Genomic DNA, 17,611 nt, shown 5'->3' on the forward strand with positions numbered 1-17,611 from the left:
ATTGAGGGGGCCATTTAGGGATGTGGGGTAAATCTGTCAAGGATGGTACTTGGTCCCCCCTGTAAAAGCAGAGGACTGGACTCAATGACCTCTCAAGGTTCCTTCCAGCTCTATGAGATAGGTATATCTCCATATATTACATTAATATGTCATCAATTATGAATGTCATTTGCCTGGTATCAAAAGAGAGAAAATGACACTAGCTCAACATAGCTGATGTATTGCAGACAGTGCTTCACTTACCATGGTTGACAAAATAATAAAAATTAGACTATGGTACCCCTGGAGGAAGTTATGACATTAGATAGACCCAAAAATGTAATGGAGTTGAAAAAGAGGTTTGGGAGTATTTGTCAACACTAATTTTTTGAAGTACTCCCCTCTGTCCGATGAACTGTAAAACATTTTCAGCAAAAGTATATTTTGACATGACAACACAGTGAGCCTTCAAGTTATTTCAAGCCTATAGCTTTTGAATCATGTAAAGATCATACTAATGAAACAGTATGGCTAGGTAAGAACATGCCATTGATTTTGATCTTCTTATCGCTGAAGTGTTACTTGTTGCTGTTAGAAACACAATTAATTTATATTGCTTTCCCTTCAATTGTGACACCTCTTATTTGTGTGAAGTAGGGCAGACTACCTGAGAAGGCTATTAGGATTTCTTGATGTTCTGGTCTTGTTGTTCTCCAGCATATATAACAGACTCATGTACAGCAATGACTGTAGTAAGCTCAAGGGAAAGTCAGCTCACAAATCTGACCATCAAACATTAATCTGTGAATCTGGAAAGTTTGCTATGTCTGGCTTTGATTAGCATTGTTTTGCCTTCCTGCATTTTTTTTTTGACAACTGATATTATGAGGGAAGATTTTGTATTCTTCTCCTGCAATACATCACAATTACATTTCCTCGCTGTCAAATTCCACAATAAGCTAGTTACCAACCTCCAGGGCTACACACATCTATTGAGGAGAGGAATCAGGCATGGTGCTTGAACATTGCTACTTCTGGTTTCCAAAACAAAAAACAGGACTATGTAGCACTTTAAAGACTAACAAGATGGTTTATTAGGTGATGAGCTCATCAACTAATAAACTATCTTGTTAGTCTTTAAAGTGCTACATAGTCCTGTTTTTTGTTTCAGCTAGACTAGACTAACACAGCTACATTTCTATTACTATTCTGGTTTCCAAGTGGTGCATGAGAGGCCTGTTAACAGCATATGTGTGGATTTCTCACATGCTACTGTGAACACACATCCTCCATCCCTTGTTAATTCATGGAAAAATTAATAGAGGGTGAACAAGCTCTTTTAAACCAGAGCATCAGTACTTTGTCAGTTTGCAAGGGGTTTTTACATGTCTATTTGATATACTATTTCTATTTGTAAAGAAACCCATTGTTGCCATGGTGATTGTCAGGCACACATGATAGTATGACTCTTAGGCAGTCTTTCAAATAAAGAGCACCTTAAAAGGCCCATGTGAGTCACAAGCCTCCCTCTCATTCTGTCATATCTATGGGCTAATTTTAGAATTAGGTGTATTCAGTGTTTTGCTTTCATAGGTGAACTTTTTCCCTCATTGCAAAGTGATCACAGTAAATCTATTTCTATGCTACATCCCTCATTATTTTAAAAATGCTGCCTCCTCCACCCCAAAGATTAGTAGAAAAGGGTGAATTTGAGATTGAGATGTAATGAGAAGTATGACAAGATGGGATAATGTAGTAGAGCTGGCTGGAAGTTTTTGAAAACATATTTTTTCACTGAAGCATGCTGTTTTGTCAAAGCCAGAACATTTCTCAGTGGAATATCTGCTGTGGCAGCATTTAGGAAAGGGAAGGTTTCTGGAGTCCTCACTCATAGACTCATAGACTTTAAGGTCAGAAGGGACCATTATGATCATCTAGTCTGACCCCCTGCACAGCGCAGGCCACAGAATCTCGCCCACCCCTCTTAGAATAATCCTCTCACCTATGTCTCAGATATTGAAGCCTTCAAATACTTTGAAGGCCCCAACATGTAGAGAGTCCTTCAGCTGTGATCTGTGCCCAATGCTACAGAGGAAGGCGAAAAACCTCCAGGGCCTCTGCCAATCTACCCTGGAGGAAAATTCCTTCCTGACCCCAAATATGGCGATCAGCTAAGCCCTGAGCATGTGGGTAAGACTCACCAGCCAGACACCCAGAAAGTTCCCTATAATGAATGGTCAATTAGTTACCAAGATCATGTTATTTCATCCAACCATCCCCTTATCATAGAATCATAGAACTGGAAGAGACCTCAGAAGGTCGTCAAGTCCAGCCCTCCGCTCTAGGCAGGACCAATCCCATCTAAATCAACCCGGCCAGGGTTTTGTCAAGCCGAGACTTAAACACCTCTAGGGATGGAGACTCCACTACTTCCCTAGGTAACCCATTCCAATGCTTCACTGAAGTCTCTGGCCACTTCCTGAGGAGTAGAGATAAAGAGGGACCCAAACTAAAAGCTGAACTTTTCACCCCAAAACAGATGTTTTGACATAATTCCCTTTCACTAAAGCATTTGAAGGGTTTTGTTTCATTTCTAATGAGGAAAAAAAAACAGACATAGAAACCCCAAGTTGTTGTGGGATGGATTGTTGTTCTCCAGTTAGTTCTACGATGGTGTGATGGCTCCCCATGATTTATGAAAATTGTCTGAGGGATATGAATATGCATAACTTGAAGATGCTTTATGCAGAACAGGTCATGTAACATATCAAATTTACAGTTACAATCTGCTGAATCTTCATGTATCATTCTTGTATATGAGGTTAGAAGTATGTGAATCTGTTTATATTTCTGAATGTGCTAATGAAGGCCATTGGTGATAATTCAGGTACTTAATGACTCAGTACTCAAACCAACAACCTGTGAATGGTCATTTTTTGTCCTGTAAGCCCAAACTATGAGTAGCCCTAGATAGACATCTATCAGGAATGACCTAGATGGTGTTTGGCCTGCCCTTCCAGTTCTAGTATTATGTGATTCTATTATTCTAAAACATATGACCATGGCACCTGGTACTGGAATCCATCTTGAACCAGGTATTTTCCCATGGAGATGTAGAGGGGATGCTGAACAAAGAATTCCTGCCCTGGAGGAAAGTCTGTTTAAGCAATGAGAAACAATGAGCCTTTGTCTTCAGCTGGTTTTTTAAACTGCCTGTCCTGTTCTAAGAGAATATTTGAACTCTGAAAAGCGGTAAAACCAGGCCAGAGTAAAGATCAACTCTGATTTGAAGTTTTACCTGAGTAAGAGCAGCTGTTTAGGGTAAGAATTTGCATGTAACATGTTTCTTAGGGTACATCTACACTGCAGGCTAAAAGATGAGTTAAGATATGCAACTTCAGCTAAGTTAAATTGCGTAACTGAAGTTGAAGTAGCTTAACTTGGCTTTTGGTGCTGTCCACACAGCAAGAAGTCAAAGGAAGAACACTCTTCCTTTGATTTCCCTTACTCCTCGTGAAATAAAGGTTACAGGAATTAGAATAAGACTTTTCACAATTATTTCAAAATAATGGGCTTGCTGTGTAGATGAGCTCTCTATTATTTCAAAATAACATGAGTTATTTTGAAATAAGTGTGCAGTGTCGACATAGCCTTCGGGTATGTCTACACTACCCCGCTAGTTCGAACTAGGAGGGTAATGTAGGCATACCGCACTTGCAAATGAAGCCCGGGATTTGAATTTCCTGGGCTTCATTTGCATAAGCGGGGCGCCGCCATTTTTAAAACCCCGCTCGTTTGAACCCCGTACAGCGCGGCTACACGGGGCACGAAGTAGGTAGTTTGAACTAGGAAGCCTACTTCGAACTACCTAGTTTGTGCCCCGTGTAGCCGCGCTGCACGGGGTTCGAACGAGCGGGGTTTTAAAAATGGCGGCGCCTCGCTTATGCAAATGAAGCCCGGGAAATTCAAATCCCGGGCTTCATTTGCAAGTGCGGTATGCCTACATTACCCTCCTAGTTCGAACTAGGAGGGTAGTGTAGACATACCCTTCGTGAATTAGAACTAGCTTAAACTCTTTTTATTCATTTTAATTCAGTAACTAACGTTGATCTGTTTTCACTTGCAATCACTATTTTTCATACTTAATGAACACTTTTTTGTTTATTATCAAGCCCAGTGTAAATATTTGTTACCAGGGCGATCAACCATTGTGTACATCTCTTTCATTGATAAAAGGAGCTGACCTCACCAGCTTTTAGTGTTAAACTTTTGTACAGAGTAAAACAGATTAGTTTGGAGTTTTGGTCCCTTTTGGATGTTGGTTTCTTGGGTGCTGCACCTTAGAACTGAGTCCTCCCAGAACTGAAGTGGTTCAGTTCCTGCATTACTTTTCATTACTCTGTAATCCCAACTCTGTGCCTTGTCTGGGGAGACCAGAGGAACTGGCCCAACAGGATAGAGTGGTGGGGAACCCCCAAAGAGCAGGAAGGCGAGTGGCATGGTCAACACGCCAGGAGGATAATCCTAAACCCTAAGGGAACTTCTGTGATTAAATCTGTCGGTGTTTTAAGTGGAGTTTCAAGTGTCATCCAGTTTGGACGTCCTGCTTTGTTGCAGCCTTTTTAGTAGTAAAAAATTAGAGATGTATAATTAATGAATGTTTGTATTATGAACTTTTTGCATTGTGAAACAAAGTGTCATAAACTTGATAATTATGGATTTTTTTCCAAGGGTGCAAGAGGGAATGAATGGAACTAAACCTCGCATTCATGCTTCCAGTTTTCATCTTTACTTTCTTAAATTTGGATTTACTCCACAATTTCCAAGTATAATGCATGTGTACTTGTAAACATTGTTTTCCTCGTCAACTAGAGGTTTGTTTAAATACTGTTCCAGGGAGACTACAGTATGTGTTCAGAGAGCAGTATTTGAACCACAGTGCCAAGTATGTTTACTGTGGATTAAATAAATTAAGTTTCTTTTCAAGGCACAGTTTAGTTTGAAGTTCTTGCACCGTTTGTCTTTGTGTGATTTGCATTCCATGGTTTGTTATAGCTTTCTAAGCAGCTATTCATCTATCTTTTCAGTTCCTCTGAGCTTTCAAGTATTGAATTCTGTACCTCATTTTTATATTCTGTCTTTTCAATATGTCTGGGTCCTTATGATCTGAAAATGTCAGCTTTTGTTCCTTCATCTGTAAAGCTGATACCAATCAGTTTTATGTTGTCCTAGCGGAGGAGTGCCAGCTCTACTATAGTTATGGTTGAGGTGCACTTTCTGTTTAAAGATGACTCTAAATTGGCAGTTCTCAAACTTTCTGGCCTGCAGCCCACCCACTCAACATAGATCTTTCCGTGGATCACCTGTGATCACCAAGCACCTTTGATGACAAAATAGGCGCAAAAGGGGGCGGGGTGCAGGTCTGGTTGGGAGGTTGGGTGCAGGAATGGTCTGGGAGTGGATGGGGATCTGAGCGGGAGGGAGATGGAAGGTGCTTTCCTAGCTTTGTGCCTCCTGCTACTCTGAGGCAGCACACCCCACTGCTCCCATTGGTCATGATTATGGCCTATGGGAACAGTGAGGAAAGCCTCCAGGCAGGTGGTTCCCTGCATTGCCATTCCCCTGGGGTAGGGAAAGCAGCAGCACATGGAGCTGCTTCCTTCCTCCACAAGCCGTATCATTCCCCCCAACCCTGCTGCGGGAAGCTGGTGCTAGCACTTCAACTTGGTAGGGGTGGGTGCAGGTCTGGAGTACCAGCATAGGCTCCCTCTGGGGGTGGGGTGAGCCCCAAGCCTGCAGCCCTCCTGCAAGACAGTCACAGGCCACTAGTGTCCATGGCCACAGTTTGGGAACCACTGCCTTAATCCCTCCACATTTCAGTACAGCTGCACCTCGTACGGTGAGTGAAGCTGAATGCATGCAGATACATGACAGAATTCAACTTTGTGGAGTGCAACTTAAACAGTGGTGTATCCCCTTTGAGCTCTACTTGTCATGTCACATGGCTTCCCAGAAGCTATTGCCAGTTCCCAGGGGTGGAGATCAGATTGCATTGTGGGGCAGGTGACATGTAATCATATTTCCTGATTTTCAGAGGTATAAGTTTAGGCACTGGCTGCTTCCTGGAAGGCCACTGGACTCCACTGGACAATATCAACTTTGCATTAATGATTTTGGGGGCATTTGATTATCAGTTGTGTCCCTCTGCTTTGTTGCCAGTTGTTCAGGTGTTTTTTATAAAGAGAGAAGTAGATCCAAAATATGGGTTCTCTGTCCCATGGAATAGTGGTGGAACTTGATGTAGAGGCTGTAGTAAGGTTATGGGATAAGCGGTCTTTATCTTAGATTTTACATCATTGCAGTTTCTGGTTAAGCATCTTGAATAAACACAAGTAAGATGAATTTTGAATGCCAATGGGCAGCAGAGAAATGCCCTGTGGGGTGACAGTTTTCCATTAACAGAGGCAGCAAAAGTGCAAACTACTCAATCTTCTTCTAATGTGTCTGAGGCCTGGCCTACACTAGAAAATTAGGTTGGTTTCACTATTGTGGTCAGAGTGTGAAAAATCCATATCCTGAGCCTAAATGTTTAGATCAGCCTAAATGTTCCATAGATCTAGCTGCTGCCTCTCTTGGAGGTGAATTACCTTTGATGATGAGAGAACCCCTCCTGTCAGTGTAGTTAAGCCTAGTTTACACTATGCCCTCTCCCGAGTCGATCTAACCTACACAATTTCAGCTTTGCAAGTAGCATAGCTATTTTTGTTAGTCTCTAAAGTGTCACAGGACTACTCGTACTTACCACACCATCTTCCACGCAATAAGGTCAGCAGGAGTTGCTCTTGCTGCAATGTCGTTGATTCACCATGTAGTGAAGACAGATCCTTAGTGTCTACTCTGGAGTGCTATAGCATTATCTTTTAATTGTTTACAAGCCTTTAATGTTTGTGTTTGAGGATTTGCTTCCAGGTAGGCAGAATGTAGTTTGGTTTGTGTGAATTCATTTGGTCCAAAAACTCTTCTGAATCTGCCAGCAAAGATGATAACTGTGGTAGAAGCTATAGACGTGGATACTGGGAACTGAAATAAGACCTCCTGCTCATTCCACTAGTGTCAGACAATTTTGAATTTAGCTTCTAATAGTGTCTGGAAACGCAGAAAATTTTTTGCAGGCCATTACTGATCCTGATAGCCATAAAGTCCCCAAACATGCACTATAGTGATAGAAATGTAGCTGTGTTAGTCTGGTGTAGCTAAAACAAAATACAGGACTATGTAGCACTTTAAAAACTAACAAGATGGTTTATTAGATGATGAGCTTTCATGGGCCTGGCCCACGAAAGCTCATCATCTAATAAACCATCTTGTTAGTCTCCAAACATGTACTGTTATATTCAGCCTAATAATAAACTGAATACGCTGAGAAATCATACTTTCTCCATCCATTTTTCTGTCAAGTGATACAGTAAGCTATGCTCCCTGGGGTGGGTATGTGTCATTAAATGAAAACTGACTCTGCTAAATTGAACAAGAATTGGTAGTCATTTAGCTCAGTGAAACCTTTGTTTTGAGCAGTAGTAGATCAGAATCTAAATTTTTTTTAAAACTCTGGATCTCCTATATGTAAAGGCATCCACAACAAAATGGCTGTGTCTTCATTGGCACCCTTTTCCGGAAAAGGGATGCTAATGAGACCAGTCGGAATTGCAAATGCCCCAGGGATTTAAATTTTCCCCGCGGCATTTGCATGAACATGGCTGCCGCTTTTTTCCAGCTCGGGGCTTTGCCGAAGAAAAGCACCAATCTAGACGGGATCTTGCGGAAAATAAAGCCTTTTCCAGAAGATCCCTTATTCCTGATTTTAAGTAGGAAAAGGGGTGCAGTGTAGACACAGCCAATGTGTATTGGTGACCAACCACACGTGTTCTGACATAATATCTGTTACGGATAAGAAGTACTAGGCAGAGTTCTAGCAGAAGTAGAAGAGGGTGCATAGTACATACTGAGCACTCTGACCCTGATACACTTAACTTTAAGCCGGTGAAGCTGCTAACAGGCTGTTCCAGTTTGTTTACTTACCAGCTCCACAGCCAGAGAACCTCATTGCTCCCCTTGGCTGCAAAGAGTGAACAGAAATCAGTGGGAGCCAGTAAGTAAACAAACCAGAGTGGCCCGTTAGCAGCTTTCTCAGAGTGGGCCTATGGCCTACTTTGAGAAATACTGCTTTCAGCAAGGAGTAGTGCCCTTGAAGTCTGAGCTCAGCACATAGCCTTTGAGATTCAGGGCACTTTAAGTCATCTCAGTTTGGCCACTGAAAAACACTTGTCATGTCTGAAAAATCTGGCCACATCTTACATTAGCACCAAAGCTGATGATTCCTAAAATAAGAGAAGCAGAGAAAAACAAATGCCACTTGTTTACTATATGCTTGCATGCTAGTTACTAGCTGTTCATCAGCTGTTTTATTCATTCTAATTGCTATTATTTTTAATGAAAATATTAATTATAGAAATTAGCTATAGGAGGAGTAACTAGGAAGCCTAGTTCGAACTACCTAGTTCGTGCCCCGTGTAGCCGCGCTGCACGGGGTTCGAACGAGCGGGGTTTTAAAAATGGCGGCGCCCCGCTTATGCAAATGAAGCCCGGGAAATTCAAATCCCGGGCTTCATTTGCAAGTGCGGTATGCCTACATTACCCTCCTAGTTCGAACTAGGAGGGTAGTGTAGACATACCCTGAGTGAGTACAGCAGAACCTCAGAGTTATTAACGTCTCTTGAATGGAGGTTGTTTTTTAAACTCTGAAATGTTCATTATTCTAAACAGACTATTATAGTTGGTATTTCAAAAGTTTACAACTGAAAATTCACTTAATACAGCTTTGAAACAGTAGCATACAGAAGAAAAATGCTGCTTTTAATAATTATTTAAATGAAACAAGTACAGAAGCAGTTTCCTTACCGTATCAAATCGTTTAAAAACTTTCCCATTATATTTTAATTATTTAGATTTAACTCAGTAATCAGTAATGTACTGTATAATATTTGCAGCTCTTTCCTTTTTATTTTTATTCTTTTCTTTTTGTGTCGGATGTAGTACAAAAATAACTCATAGGACAAACATGAGATTGTCTGTTGCCTATGTCCCTACTGTTCAGATACAGGACCATGTCTTTGGTGCTCAGTGAGCAGTCATAAATAAAAATAATACTAAACACGTCAGGCAAAGCAAATGTTCAAGTGAAAGCAAATTTAGCATGAAGTATTTACTTTCAAGATCCAGTGCTTAATTACAAAATTGGTCCAATAGTTTTTAGTTTCAGGTTTTTATTATCCTGATAAAAAACTTTGGCCTCTCCCTCTATTATAAATAATGTATAATTACTATTTCAAGAATCCATAGAGTTAAAAATGTCTACCCAAGCAATTTCAAAGAAAAGATTATGTAGCACAGTTGTTAATGGTGTTATCTAATTACACGAGTTATAGTGAGGGTTAATGACAGGTTTTTAGGATCTTGTATAGATGTACAGAGTTATTGTTCTATTGTACTAAATCACGTATTGTACAAACTGGGTATTTAGTAAAACTTCAGTATTTATTTACCTTCTTTTAGCTGTTAACATCCAGATTTTTGAATGCTTCTATATTTTTGGCTACAATATTTGCAGCAATAACACCATTACTGATATCGATCTATAGCAGTGGAAAAAACTGCTGGAGATTGAGAGTCAGCTCCTAACACTGGAAACAAACAACTGTTACGACTGTATTGCCATCTTGAGGCTGAATGTGAGATGCTTTAAATGACAGAAGCAAATTCCCTTCTAGCCTAAAGGGTGAGAGTATTTGAATATGTGTTTCTAGATGATTGTAAGAGGGTCTCTGTTTTGTTTGATCAAGAAACAGTGTAAGAAAGGTAATGAAAGAAAAATAGTGTCTTTGTATGGCAACAGCATTTATGCAGACTTATTTACCAGTCCTGATGCTCTGTATGCATTTCTATGCCTACAGATTTCCTGCTTCTCAGTTGTCTAATATGTTGCCATGGTTAGTAATAAAGCACAAGTGGATCCTAACTTGACAAACCAATGACAATTGTTTGGAATGTGTTCTCAGTCCTCTCCTCTCCTATAAAGAAAGTACTGATGGAAAGGACTCAAAATCCTCTGTGCTCTAAAGTTTTTAAAGGGGAGATCCCCTCAAAAATATCCAGTGCTTAATCATCCAGGATATTAAAAGAGAAATTTGCACAATAAAGAATACTTTGAGGTGGTAAGAAAAGATCCTACAGTTGGTGAGGTAGTGTCTTTTATTGGACTAACTTCTGTTGGGGAAAGAGACACTTTTCAAGTTTCCAATAAAATACATTACCTTACCTGCCCTGTCTCTGTAATATTCTGGGACCATTCCAGCTGCAGCACCCCTGCAAAACAATATTGTTTTTTGTTAACCTTGAAGCTAAAACTCTCTGCTCCCCTGGTTTGTTTGTAGAAAATATATGCTGATGCAGATGTATATGCTGCTCAATACTATTTAACATGGAACAGCTCTTTTTAAAATCCAAATGCCAAAAAAAATTGTCACTATTGAACCTTATTCTACTTTCAGTTATACATTTGCCACCCCCTGATACCCTAAGGGTATGTCTACACTACAAACTTTTTTTTTGAAAAATGGCCGTTTTTCCAATAAAATTTCAATTATGTCCCCACTGCAATCACGTTCTTTAGAAAGAAAATCAAAAGAACAGAAGGGTTTTCCCGACATTGGTAATTCTCATTCTATGAGGAAGAAGCCTTTTTCCGAAAGAGCTCTTTCAGGAAAAAAGGCGTGTGTAGATGGGGAAGAGGGAGTTCTTTCAAAAAAAGAGGAAAGAGGAAAAAGCACAGGTGCCCTGGTGGCCACTCTGTCCATAGTAATCACAGCTTCAGTGTGGACGCTATCTTTCTAAAAAGCAGATCGCTTTTTTGATGCACTTTTAGGGTACGTCTAAACTACATGCCTCCGTCGATGGAGGCATGTAGATTTGTGTATTCGAAAAAGGGAAATGAAGCGGCGATTTAAATAATTGCCGCTTCATTTAAATTTACATGGCTGCTGCACTGAGCCGACAAACAGCTGATCAGCTGTTTGTCGGCTCAGCGCACTAGTCTGGATGCTCCCCTGCCGACATCAAAGCCCTTTGTCGGCAGCCCCGGTAAACCTCATCCCATGAGGAATAACAGGGCTGCCGACAAAGGGCTTTGATGTCGGCAGGGGAGTGTCCAGACTAGCGCGCTGAGCCGACAAACAGCTGATCAGCTGTTTGTCGGCTCAGCGCGGCAGCCATGTAAATTTAAATGAAGCGGCGATTATTTAAATCGCCTCTTCATTTCCCTTTGCCTATCTGTCTAATCTACATGCCTCCGTCGATGGAGGCATGTAGTCTAGACACAGCCTTACAGTGTGGATGCTCTCTTTCAGAAGAAGTTTTTCCAGAAGATCTCTTCTGGAAAAGTTTCTTCCAAAAGAAGCCTGCAGTCTAGACATAGCCTATGAGATTAGAACTGAATAGTATGTTATGAAATGTATAGTGCAGTTTATCCTATGTTATATTTTAATGGTTTTACATCACCCAAATTATACACATTCTCCTGGTTTTGATCCCTAGTATTACAAATTCTGCTTTTAACTACGCAACAGAACAAATGTGTGATGTGAGTAATGCAGAACTTTCATGCTCAAAAGGACAAGCCATAGTACAGACTTGAGGCAGATTGTTCCCAGAATACCTAAGGAAGAAGCCCCCAAAGTAAGCCTATGAACAGATTTATAGTACATGAAATATTCAGTTAGTGCTGAAGGAGAATTCTTTTGCAAATTAAATAACCTTGTTTTTTAATGTAAAGGTATATGGTATATCCAGTTATAAAGAACTTTTAATTATATTTAAGTATATTTGAGAGTTTACAGTATAAAGGCATTCTAAAAAACGAACTCATTATTACTGTTGCATACATTTGCATGAATGACTAAATCTGTTTCTTAGACTCATAGGATCATAGAATTGCAAGAGACCTCAGGAGGTCATCAAGGCCTACCCTCTTCCCAAAGCAAGACCAGCCCTAACTAAATCATCACAGCCAGGGACTTAAAAACCTCTAGAGATGGAGGTTGTGCCATCTCCCTAGGTATCCCATTCCAATGCTTCACGACCCTCCTAGTAAAATAGTTTTTCCTAATATCCAACCTCGATCTCCCCCACTGCAATTTGAGATCATTGCTCCTCGTTCTGTTATCTATCACTACTGAGAACAGACTCTCTCCATCCTCTTTGGATCCTCCCTTCAGGTGAATTCTCCTCCAGGGTTACCCAAGCTCTTTTGCCTCAAAAGAGCTTTAAAAAAGAAAAGAGAAAACAATCTGAAGTCTCTGGTAGCTGACGTCTTAGGTTGAGGCATGGAGACACAGACAGACAGACAGACCTCCTATACATTTCAGGACACAAGAATCAAATCACATTAAAGGGTATGTCTACACTACCCCGCTAGTTCGAACTAGCGGGGTAATGTAGGCATACCGCACTTGCAAATGAAGCCCGGGATTTGAATTTCCCGGGCTTCATTTGCATAAGCCGGCCGGCGCCATTTTTAAATGCCGGCTTGTTCGAACCCCGTGCCGCGCGGCTACACGCGGCACGGGCTAGATAGTTCGAACTACGTAGCCATTCCGAACTATCTGTACACCTCGTTCCACGAGGCGTACAGATAGTTCGGAATGGCTTGCTAGTTCGAACTATCTAGCCCATGCCGCGTGTAGCCGCGCGGCACGGGGTTCGAACAAGCCGGCATTTAAAAATGGCGCCGGCCGGCTTATGCAAATGAAGCCCGGGAAATTCAAATCCCGGGCTTCATTTGCAAGTGCGGTATGCCTACATTACCACCCTAGTTCGAACTAGGGTGGTAGTGTAGACATACCCAAAGTGATTTTTATTAACAAAACAAAAGATATACTTGATAAAGCATACTTGGTTGCTAGATGTTTCAGAGCAACTAAGTAGAACAAATTAAAACACAGGGGAAAATCTCTGGGAACAATTCTTAGATGGTAAATGGGGAGGGAAGGCATAGATTCACACAAAGCAAGAAGTGCTTGGTGGAGAAAGAACAGGTTATGAACTATTTAAAAAAGCTAGACATACACAAATCCATGGGTCCAGATAATATGCATCTGAGGGTACTCAGGGAGTTGGCAAATGTCATTGCAGAGCCTTTGGCCATTATCTTTGAAAATTCATAGAGATTGGGAGAGGTCCCGGATGATTGAAAAAAGGCAAATGTAGTGCCCATCTTTTAAAAAAGGGAAGAAAGACAATCCAGTGAACTGTAGCCTTAGTTCAGTCTCCAGAAAAATCATGGAGGGGATCCTCAAGGAATTCATTTTGAGGCACTGGGAAGAGGGGAAAGTGATCAGGAATAGTCAACATGGATTCAAGAAGGACAAGTCAACCCGATTAGTTTCTGTGATGAGGTAATTGGCTTTGTGGACATGGGGAAGTCAGTGGATGTGATATACCTTGACTTTGGAAAGCTTTTGATACAGTCTCCTACAGTATTCTTGCCAGCAAGTTAAGGAAGTATGGATTGGATAATTGGACTGTAATGTGGATAGAAAACTGGCTAGATTGTTGTGCCCTATGGGTAGTGATCAATGGCTCAATGTCCGGTTGGTGGTTGGCTTCAAGTGGAGTAACCTAAGAATTGGTTCTAAGGCTGGTTTTGTTCAACATCTTTATTAATAGCCTGGATGAGGGGATGGAATACAGATGACATTAAGCTAGGGGGAGAGGTAGATCTGGCCCAGAGTGGTAGATAGGGTAGATATGGTAGATAGGGTCCAGAGTGACCTAGACACATTAGAAGATTGGGCCAAAAGAAATCTGATGAGGTTCAACAAGGACAAGTGCAGAGTCCTGCACTTGGGATGAAAGAATCCCAAGCATTGTTACAGACTGGGGACTGAATGGCTAAGTAGTGGTTTGGCAGAAAAGGACCTGGGGATTACAGTGGATGAGAAGCTGGATATGAGTCAACAGTGTGCCCTTGTTGCCAAGAAGGCTAATAGTATATTGGGGTGTATTAAGAGGAGCATTGCCAGCAGATCCAGAGAAGTGATTATTCCCCTTTATTCGTCACTGGTGAGGCCACATCTGGAGTATTGCGTCCATTTCTGGGCTCCCCACTATAGAAAGGATGCGAATGCATTGGAGACAGTCCAGCAGAGGACATCCAAAATGATTAGAGGGCTGGAGCACATGACCTACAAGGAGCAGTTAAGGGATTTGGGCTCATTTAGTCTGCAGAAGAGAAGAGTTGAGGTGGGGATTGGATAGCAGCATTCAACTTCCTGAAGGGAGGTTCCAAAAAGGAGGGAGAGAGGCTGTTTTCAGTAGTGACTGATGGCAGAACAAGGAGCAATGGTGTTTAGTTACAGTGTGGTAAGTCAAGGTTGGATATTAGGAAAAACTATTTCACGAGGAGGGCGGTGAAGCACTGGAATGGGTTACCTAGGGAGGTGGTGGAATCTCCATCCCTAGATGTTTTTAAGTCCCGGCTTGACAGAGCCCTCGCTGGGGTGATTTTGTTGGGGTTGGTCCTGCTTTGGGCAGCAGGCTGAATTCGATGACCTCCTGAGGTCTCTTGCAATCCTAGGATTCTATGATTCTAAAATCCTAAAATGGCTGCTAGAGAACCAGCAACAGCAGGCAGCCCAATAGCAGCAACGATTACTGCAACAATTGGTGGTGTAGCAATAGCAGCAGTTGGTCCATCAGCAGTAATTGCAGCAGCAATCACTGAGGGAGATGTCAGCCTTTCATCAGGCCCAGCAAGAGTGCCTGATATAACAAATGTTGATGCTGTTGCAGCGAGTGGCCCCGCTGTATCCCCAGACTTAGGGGGCAGAGTAGTCTCTAATGGATCTACTGGTCTGACTGATTAAGATGGGACCCAGGGATGATCCTGCAGCATTTCTGTTAACATTTTAAAAGGATCGCTACTGTTGTTAAATTACTGGAGGAATGTTGTACTCCTTGTTGGCTCTGTATTTGATGGGCCCAGCCAAGGTTGCATAGCACAATCTAGATCCCGCCCTCCAAGATGCATTAGACTACCAGATGGTCAGACAGACATTAGCTCTGAAACTTACCAGCAGCAATTTCATTGGGAGTGATACTCCTAGCGGGCAAGACAATTGAGCATGTTTTAATGTTAGTTACCTACTTTCAGTTGCTGGCTATTTATCAGGATAATATGAAATTTGCAAGCCTTTCAGTTTTGTTACAGAGGTTTTTGTAAGGTTCATGAATCATTCCAAGGATCCTGACCTGAGTTCGAGAGAATTGAAAGTTCTGGCACGGTCAAGGAATAATAGAGACTTGGTGTGATGACTCACATCATTGTAGCATGTAGTGGGATGGAGTGGCTGCCCACAAACCCTGAGGGGGAGGCGCCCTTTCTGAGCCTTGGTGGGCAGCACCTAACAACCCACCTGACCAGAAACCAGGAGGCGGGGCCAGGGATATAAAAGGCCTGCCAGAGAGGTCAGTGAGTCCCCAGTGACTGAAGGAACCAGAAGCCTCTCCTACGCACCAAAAGGAGGAACTGGACCCACGGGAAGCAGGGGACTAGCCTGGGCCGTCGGGCCCACAACAGTGTAGGGCTGCTTTGAAGGACGGCTTACCTTGCCAGAGGTTCCAGAGTGACAGAGTCTAGGGGACTTGCATTGGACCCAGGTACAGCATAAGGGGAAGTGTGGAAAGAGCCATGGGATAGCTGACTACCTTTTGGCTGGGCCAGAGCCAGGTCAGCGTACTACCAGGGCCCTGGGGTGGGATGCAGTAGAGCGGGTAGGCCAGAGTTCCCCCTGCAAACCCACTCTTGGGTGGCAGTCTCCCCACTTGACTATTCCAGAATTGAAGCCTGCATCTACTGGACCCCTGCCTAAGCCAGAGGATCCAGCTGGGTGTGCATATTAAGACTAGTTGTTTATGTGTTTGCTCGCCACTCCACCCTGAACCTTGGTCGGGCTCTGAACTGTTTATTTTGCTGCCCCACCGGGAGCAAGGGTTTGGACCTCAGAACTGTTTGTTTGACTGCCTTGCCCTGAACCGAGGCTTGGGGCTCAGAACTGATTGCCTGCCACCCCGCCCTGAACTAAGGGTCCAGGCACAGAACTATTTGTTGCTGCCCGTCCTGAACAAGGGCCTGGGCTCTGGACCATTTATTGGCCTGCTGCCAGCCGTAAAGAACGGGAAGCCATCGTTAATTCCCCAGAACACTAAACAGGGTGTACGGAGTGGAGTGGCCAACCAGTGACCCCAAGGGCCTTACCATCTCACAGTGCACTGTCATGGAATGGTATCAACTGTTCAGGAAGGACAGGTAGGGGAGTTACACTGTATGGGTATGTCTATACTACCCCGCTAGTTCGAACTAGCAGGGTAATGTATGCATACCGAACTTGCTAATGAAACCCGGGATTTGAATTTCCTGGGCTTCATTAGCATAAAGCCGGCGCCGCCATTTTTAAAAGCCGGCTAGTGCGAACCCCGTGCCGCGCGGCTACACGCGGCACGGGCTAGATAGTTCGAACTACGTAGCCATTCCGAACTATCTGTACTCGTTCCACGAGGAGTACAGATAGTTCGGAATGGCTACGTAGTTCAAACTATCTAGCCCGTGCCGCGTGTAGCCGCGCGGCACGGGGTTCGCACTAGCCGGCTTTTAAAAATGGCGGCGCCGGCTTTATGCTAATGAAGCCCGGGAAATTCAAATCCCGGGCTTCATTAGCAAGTTCGGTATGCATACATTACCCCGCTAGTTCGAACTAGCGGGGTAGTGTAGACATACCCTATGTGAGAGAGTTTGCTGATGTGATTTGCCCTTATCTTTGAAAACTTGTGGAAATCAAGATTGTAAAAAGTCAAATGTTTCCATCAGTAGTGGATTCATTCAGGGCAAATCATGCCTGACCAACCTGATTGCCTTCTTTGAGGTGACTGGCTCCGTGAATATGGGAAAAGTGGTGGACATGATACACCTTGAGGTTAGCAAAGCTTTTGATAGGGTCCCCCGCATTATTCTTGCCAACAAGTTAAAGAAGCATCACTTGAATGAATGGACTATAGGATAGTCAAGCTCAAAGGGTAAGGATCAACAGCTTGATATCTGGTTGGCAGCTGAAATAAAATTGAGTGCACCAGGGGTCAGTCCTGGGGCTGGTTTTGTTCAACTTCATTAATGATCTGGGTGATGGTTGGGTTTGCACTCTTAGGAAGTTTGTGGATGACACTAAGCTGAGGGTAGGGCTAAGGTCCAGAGTGACCTACACAAATTAAGGTTCAACAAGGGCAAGTACAGAATCTTTCACCTGTGTCAGAAGAATCCCAAGCACTGCTACAGGCTGGGGACTGACTTGCTAAGCAGCAGTTCTTTAGAAAAGGACTTGAGAATTACAGTAGCTAAGAAGCTGGATATGAGTCAGTGTGGTCTTGTTGCCAAGAAAGCTGTAATAGATAGGAAGAGTGCTGGCCAGGATTTGGTAATTAAAAGGGTTAAACTCAGGGGGTGTTGGCAGGGAGCCAGGAGAACCAA

The 17,611-nt window shown here is 42.8% G+C and overlaps 1 protein-coding gene across 2 annotated transcripts in view; it reads left to right on the forward strand.

Moving 5' to 3' along the window:
* LOC102448256 (sodium- and chloride-dependent GABA transporter 3) overlaps positions 1-17,611 on the forward strand; it is a 275,725-nt gene that overhangs the window by 126,999 nt on the left and 131,115 nt on the right. The window lies entirely within an intron of this gene.

Source organism: Pelodiscus sinensis, chromosome 11, assembly GCF_052426305.1.
Source record: "Pelodiscus sinensis isolate ZL-2025 chromosome 11, ASM5242630v1, whole genome shotgun sequence".
Lineage (NCBI taxonomy): Eukaryota > Metazoa > Chordata > Testudines > Trionychidae > Pelodiscus > Pelodiscus sinensis.